General features: G+C 41.6%; 1 long non-coding RNA gene across 2 annotated transcripts; it reads right to left on the reverse strand.

Moving 5' to 3' along the window:
* Window positions 1-1,149: 1,149 nt before the first annotated feature.
* Window positions 1,150-6,652, reverse strand: LOC139025430 (uncharacterized). 2 transcript variants are annotated; one of them, XR_011477012.1, is made up of 4 exons: window positions 6,582-6,652; window positions 5,244-5,372; window positions 4,991-5,121; window positions 1,150-1,518 (listed from the first exon to the last, which is right to left on the reverse strand). It is a non-coding gene; the product is annotated as an uncharacterized lncRNA (long non-coding RNA). The 2 variants fall into 2 exon arrangements; XR_011477011.1 differs by lacking the exon at window positions 6,582-6,652 and having other exon boundaries at window positions 5,244-5,467.
* Window positions 6,653-7,775: the final 1,123 nt, after the last annotated feature.

The following is a 7,775-nucleotide window of genomic DNA, read 5'->3' on the forward strand; positions in this document are numbered from 1 at the left end:
CTCATTATGCATTTGGGTCCTAAGGTTTTTATATGACCAATCATATCGAGTGGTTCCAATGATGTTGACGTGAGCCACCCTTGCCTGTGGCGTTCTTCAACAAAGATGGCTGACAAAACATTACAGTGGATCCAGATGTAAGTTGCTATAACATCATAACGAGTCAAGCATAACATTTTCAATTGAGAGGAAAATGTTAGTTAATGTAGAGACAAACGTTTGTGCATATTATTTTGTCATAAAGTTAATTCACGAAAATCGCTCTTTAGCAAGTTATCTGTCTAGCTAACATTAGCCAGCTAGCTAGTGTTAGGAGAAATAATTTAWMATTTGTGTTGATTAATGTTTTAGGGAYTCCTGAGAWWACCAGCAAACCAGGCTGTCGTCWTRTGAAACAGTGAATGTAAAGAATCTAGCTAGCTAAAGCATTTACTGCAAATTGAATGTACAATTGTGTAAGCTTGCCTTACAATGCAGCTGAAGTAATATAGCTAACTATCTATTTACTTGCTTATTGTGTAGTGGAGGATAAACATAACTGTATGCCTATGGATGTGTAGCTAGCTACAGTATGTAGCCTATCTGTGTATGAACCCTAAAACGTTAGGATCTGAACAAATATTCATACCAATCTATGAACCTCCGCTATCATAGTTGTTGTATCAACTTCAAGTCTGAATGGCATTAATGAAGCCTGTGGATAGAGTAGAATATAATAACTTTATTGTGCCAAGGATGCAAGTACTACATACACATGTACTGTAGTTATTACCACGCATGAAATCCCCACATTGTAGCCTGTACATTGAATATATTCACTGATCATGTACTCTTCCTTGGCTAATAAAGATGCGGTTCAGGTATGAATCTCTGTGAGACATTATTTTTCAGTCATATCAAACTCCATTCTTTGAATGATGCTGTGTCTGCATGTATGTATTACAATTAGACACGTCAACAGTGTTTACCACTCCTGCTCCTTGGACATCAATGATTATACATTGTAACTATGCAATAGACTAGAAGCATGATTGATTTGTATTTCATATATACAGAAGAAGAAAAACTATGCATATCTAACTCCCTTCATCTTTATTGATCTGAGGACACAGGATAGTATTTTAATGAGATACTTCATTTCAACCAGTGGAGAATGTGAAACACTTTATTGAAAGAAGTTCATTATCCAGGTGTTATAAATGCATTATAATTATGATAATTGTAATATTAAAAATACAAGWTCAATCTGTACTTCAATGCACATATGGTGTGCATTATAAAACGAGGAAGAAAGACGAGGTGGGTAAAGTGGTGTAGAAGACAGAAAGGGAAAGAGGTAAGAACCTCGCAGACAGCATATGATTCATAAATTACAGTGCTACCCTAATATTCTCTCAGTTCATCACAATTGCGGTGTCTCCTAACCAGCCTTGGGCTCCCAGTCGGCCCGAAGGTTATCTTAAGATCGGGTGAGGTGGCAATGACGGGACTGGCTTCCTCTCTCACATCAAAACATACCTGCAGACGAGAGAGCATGATTAAGCCTTGTTTGTTTTATTCTAACAAGGTCAGTCATCTTAAATCAGGAGGTGAAATGCAAAACTGACCTTTGATCATTAACTCTGGGACTACTACATCTATGTCTGTATTTCAATTAATAATACTTCCTGTTGACCTGACCAAGTGACATCTCACCTATGATCATGCTGTGCTCTCTGCGTCAGCATGGGGGGTCAATGTAAATAGTCCGGTGGCCATTTGATTAATTGTTCAGCAGTCTTATAGTTTGGGGGTAGAAGCTGTTATATGAAATAGAGTAAGRTTCTCAGATAGGAAGAGAGGAGATGGGAGGAGAGGAATATAGGAAAGACTAATAGAGATAGAGCCTGTACTCTGGAAAATGATTCTTCATTATTTTTATTAGAAACATGTCATGTGATTTGCCATAGGYTTATACAAAAAAAAAGAAAGAGGGACCAAATATTAACCTATACTTTTCACATTAATAATGCACATAATAAAGTCACAGATGAATAAATTAATAAGGAACAGTGTTCTTTAACAAGGTCTACCAACTTCCTGATTAAATGYGATTGGATACTTAAAACAGTGTGAGCTGGACACACACAGAGTGCAGAACAGTACTRAGAGGGCACAAACACACACATTCACACCACACTGCTGTTGTGTYTCTTCCTGGAGGTTGCTGTCTGTGTGAAGTCCTCCCTAAACCTATAACAGTGTATGTTCTCAGACTCAGACTGTTAAAACAAAACAGCTTTTTAACAGCATATAGTCCCAATCCAGTGTATACTCTCTAGCTCCATAGAAAACAACAGTATATTTTAGGGTGTAATTAGAATGAACCTATAAATGGAGATATCTTAGGAGATGTACGTTAATGTGGACAGAAAGAGCCGTCGACAGGATACTGTGTACAGGAGCATAGATAAACAACTTGAATCTCAGAACACTGGTAAATACATCGTAGTCATAGAGACACACACATGGAAATCTAAACCAATAGTTATTATCCCTCCACTTGCCACACAAACTGTTAACCTTAAGATCATGAGGTTGGTTGATGTCTAATGCCCCAAACTCAAATGTTTAAAATAATGATCTGTAACAAACAGATTGTTAATATTTAAAAACAGAACACAACTTGTCTTCCAAACAATGGTGTCTTACTTCACAAGGGAAAGGTTTTGAAACAGTCATTAGAATGATTTGCGTGTGGAAATTGATACACGAAATGCTACATACTACGTGTCCCAGTTTAAATGTTCTGAAATGTTGGAGGCTCCAAAGGTGTATTTGTCACGATCGTGTGTAGAATAAACGGACCAAGGCGCAGCGTGCATAGACTTCCACATGTTTAATAAATGAAACTCAACAAAACAATACAAAAACAAACGAAACAGGAAGTCATGGAGTGCTAACATGCAACTACACATAAACAAGATCCCACAAAGCGYAATGAGGAAATGGCTGCCTAAATATGATCCCCAATCAGAGACAACAATAGACAGCTGCCTCTGATTGGGAACCATACCAGGCCAACATAGAAATAAAAAAACTAGAGTACCCACCCTAGTCACACCCCGACCTAACCAACATAGAGAATAGAAGGCTCTCTATGGTCAGGGCGTGACAGTAACCCGCCCCCAAAGGTGCGGACTCCGGCCGCAAAACCTGACTCAATAGGGGAGGGTCCGGGTGGGCATCTAACGTCGGGGGCGGCTCCGGTGCGGGGCGAAGTACCCACTCCGCTCGCGGATATGGAGCCGTGTAGAACGCCGTGCCCGGACTGGACACCGGTGCCGAAKAAGGCTCCGGCCATGGAGCTGAGTTGACCGCCGTGCCTGGACTGGGCACCGGCGCAGAGCAAAGCTCCTCCCAAGGAGCGGCACCGGCTCAGAGGAAGGCTCCGGCCTTGGAGCGGGACTGGATGCTGTGCCTGGACTGGGCATCGGCGCAGAGAAGGGCTCCTGCCCTGGAGCTGGAGGTTCCGGACGTGGACCGTCGCAGGATGTTCCGGACAGTGGACAGTCGCAGGAGATTCCGGACCGTGGACCGTCTCATGAGGTTCCGGACTGTGGACCGTCTCAGGAGGTTCCGGAATGTGGACCGTCTCAGGAGGTTCCGGACTATGGACCGTCGTTGGAGGTTCCGGACTGTGGACCGTCGTTGGAGGTTCTGGACTGTGAAACGGCGCCGGAGGTTCCAGACTGAAATGTTGCCAGAGGTTCCAGACTGTGAAACGTCGCCGGAAGCTCCGGACTGGGAACTGTTGCCGGAAGCTCTGGACTGGGATCCGTCGCCGGAAGCTCTGGACTGGGAACAGTCGCCGGAAGCTCTGGGCTGGGAACTGTCGCCGGAAGCTCTGGACTGGGAACTGTCGCCGGAAGCTCTGGACTGGGGATCGTCGCAGGAAGCCTGGTGCGTGGGGCCGGCACTGGTGGTACCAGACTGGTGACACGCACTGTAGTTCCCTGGGCTGCTGCTGTGGATACAGCTCTTCCTGAACTGCAAGCCACTTGAGATGAACGTACGAGCCAGATACAAAGCTATGAAGATTCTGCAGGAGAGCAAAACAGTGAACTGCCTCAGGCACTGATTTTACAGTATCGAGAAGAACCAAATTCAGACAATGTGCATTACASTGCCCATAAAATGCAAATCTTGCACTGTTTTTAATCCGGGCAGACACACCAGAATGATTTCCGCTCATGGCGGATGCACTGTCATAGCCTTGCCCCACAAGATTATTTCAGTAGTCCAGACCATGTTTTTCAAGGCAATCAATTATAATTTTTGTGAGCCCTGATGCATCTAAGCTTTCAGCTGACTGAGAGCGTAAAAAACTTTAGTGGATGGCCCCGTTGTAATAGTACCTCACAACTAAAGCCATTTGTTMTTTTTTCTTTAACTCTTTGGTTTCATCTGCAATTACACTAAAAACTTCACTTTCTTTTACTTCTCTTATTAGTTCACTTTGAAACATCTCAGCTCAGCCCTCAAGAACTTCCTTCTGGATTTGGTGGCTTTTGTACTTAGCATTGTCACATGCATTCATCCTTTTCTCTATGAGAGGGTCATGCTTTGCTACTTCTTCTAAGATTGTCAAAAAATAACCCTTGTTGTGAGAGTCATCAGACTCTCTCTGCGCTATATTTTGAGTGGCAGTTAATAGGAGCACATCTACAATTGTTTAAATGTAAGTACAGTTTTCCCCCACTTTCTTTTTCCGGTCCTCATTTATGACATCTAACATTGATGAGTTGCTGTCAATAGCCCTTTTATGCTGATTCCAAGCCTACATAGCATTGATATGATGCTCTGCCTTCGAATTGAGCTTAAACCCAGAATCTTTAAACAGCGCCTTTTTCCAGTTACAAAAACCTGACTGTGATGTGAAGGCAGATTCAGATGTATTAGGCAGAGAAAAATGCCTACAGGCGAAACAATAAGTTGAATCTTGACTTACAGATAATTCAAGCCATAAATTCTCCTTATACCAGGAACTGTTGAAAGCACTGTTCTTAGTACCATGCTGAGTTCTGGGAAATGTTTTCAAACACGGCTGTACAGGACCCTCTTCTCTGGATCTTGAAATGTCTGAAATACACGTTAAATAATGTGTCATATCTCTATGGAAATGTATAATTAAGGGATCCACAAGATTAGATACTAACAGCTGCTAACTAACATGTGTAGTTTAAAGTATAGGCCTGGCCTACCATTGGGTCCTTTTGGAACAGCATATCTGGTGCTTGATGCAGTTGGGAGGGGCCCGATGACATCTCCTGGCAGCTCTGGCTCACTGTCTTGCTCAGAGCCAGAGGTTTCTGTGTCATCCCTTGATACATCTATTACATTAAAATAACACAAGAACCATTAGTGTACAATCACAATAAAAATGCCACAGCCATCAAAACAAGAACACACATTAATCAACAACCAACATTTTGAAGTGAGGCTTAATCTGACAAAATCATTATTACAAGCTGAAGCTAAACTTAAATTCTGAACTGGGCATGGGACTGACTGATAGATGCTGATAGATGCTCTGACCTGGTGGTGGTAGACTGGGTCTTTGTAAAGTCTGACCACACTGACTCTGACTAGCCTCAGGTAGGGAGCTGCTCTGGGGTCCGGTGGTGATGCAATGGCTGGGGTCTGTTTGCACCTGATCTGCCTGTTTGTGCTTCTTTAAAAAGAAGTCTGATATCTCTCCTTTCTTTTCATGTTTAATTGACCCTATGCAAAAATAAGACTCTATGGTTACATCTAAGCATCCAATTACCCACATTTCAGTCCAATCTCAATCTTAATTACAAATCCCCATTATCATAACTGTACCTTAAAATCAACTACCAGCCTAAATTACTAGTTAGATCATGGCTAGCCCTACTCTGCAGTAAGTAACTTAGCTAGCTATAATTTCTTACAACTTTACAATAGTAAACAGGCTATCTGCAAATTGAGTAACGTCAACAGATTGATAATAACAATTGTTCATTTTGAATTCAAGTATGAAAATCTAACTGAGTTAATGGACTTCAAATAGCTGAATGTTAACTTGCCGAACACTGACAGCTGTAGCCTACTAGTTACCCCACATTAGCTAAACATTCATATACTGTAACTTACGACACTGCACTGTATATGTGTGTATTACTAGTACAGATGTAAACATAATGTTAGGCTAAATTGGGAACCGATCTCTCTTATCTGATTAACTGTCTGTTATGGAGCCAAAGGTCTAACGTTAACTTACACAGTGACTCAACTTTCATAAAAGCTGTTCAGGAAACCTAAACCTGATGCTAAACCTTAAAACTGCTTTCGCCAATCGCCAAAAGAGCTCATGAAGCTGTGTAAATATTCTCTCTTCTTCTTCTGTATGTTCTTCTTATTCTGATGTATCTCGCAACCCACATTAATATTCTCTCTTTCTCTTCCTCGATTTGACAAGAGGTGAAATTAGATGTCAATCAGCATCAAACTGCCTGAAGCGAATAACATTTTGTGGACACACACACACAAAAAAAACGTAAAAGTCTCTTGTGTGTTACCTGTTTGCTGGTCTCCTGGTCCAGTATTAGGAGCAGATACCCCAGACACCCCTCTGACTCGGCCCCTGTTACTGTAATAGATTTTCATGATCATTTCCATCTCTTAGAGATATTGTGTTTTATAGTGGTATCAAAACAACAGTTAGTGTCAAATTAACCTGTGGATAGACAGTAGATGTTATGACAGTTAACCTGTGGACAGACAGTAGACGTTATGACAGCTAACCTGTGGACAGACAGTAGATGTTATGACAGTTAACCTGTGGATAGACAGTAGATGTTATGACAGTTAACCTGTAGGTAGATGTTATGACAGTTAACCTGTGGACAGACAGTAGATGTTGATGACAGTTAACCTGTGACAGACAGTAGATGTTATGACAGTTAACCTGTGGATAGACAGTAGATGTAATGACAGTTAACCTGTGGATAGACAGTAGATGTAATGACAGTTAACCTGTGGATAGACAGTAGATGTTATGACAGTTAACCTGTGGATAGACAGTAGATGTTATGACAGTTAACCTGTGGACAGACAGTAGATGTAATGACAGTCACCTGTGGATAGACAGTAGATGTTATGACAGTTAACCTGTGGATAGACAGTGAGTGTTATGACAGTTAACCTGTGGACAGACAGTAGATGTTATGACAGTTAACCTGTGGTAGACAGTGATGTTATGACAGTTAACCTGTGGATAGACAGTAGATGTTATGACAGTTAACCTGTGGATAGACAGTAGATGTTATGACAGTTAACCTGTGGACAGACAGTAGATGTTATGACAGTTAACCTGTGGATAGATAGTAGATGTTATGACAGTTAACCTGTGGATAGACAGTAGATGTTATGACAGTTAACCTGTGGATAGACAGTAGATTTTATGACAGTTCATTGCCACCCTATGACCTCTGTTGCCTCTGCTTGTCAACATGATGGCTGCTGAAAGCTTCCTTCATTAGCAAGTCCCGCCTCTCTCCTCCAGCCCCACTAGTGACATTGTCACGTTCAGATTGACTATATTGAAGTCTCCTGCCAGATTTCACAATGCCTGGAATGGTGTTTAACACATCAGTTAATCATATCATGTTGTATAGTAATCGTATGCCCATTTGTTGATGTGTGCTACTCAACTGCAATATATTCGGCCTGGAACGAGACAGCTCTCTCCTCATTGTAGTTGATAGATTGAG

Source organism: Salvelinus sp. IW2-2015, unplaced genomic scaffold (assembly GCF_002910315.2).
Source record: "Salvelinus sp. IW2-2015 unplaced genomic scaffold, ASM291031v2 Un_scaffold2643, whole genome shotgun sequence".
In the NCBI taxonomy this organism is placed as follows: domain Eukaryota; kingdom Metazoa; phylum Chordata; class Actinopteri; order Salmoniformes; family Salmonidae; genus Salvelinus; species Salvelinus sp. IW2-2015.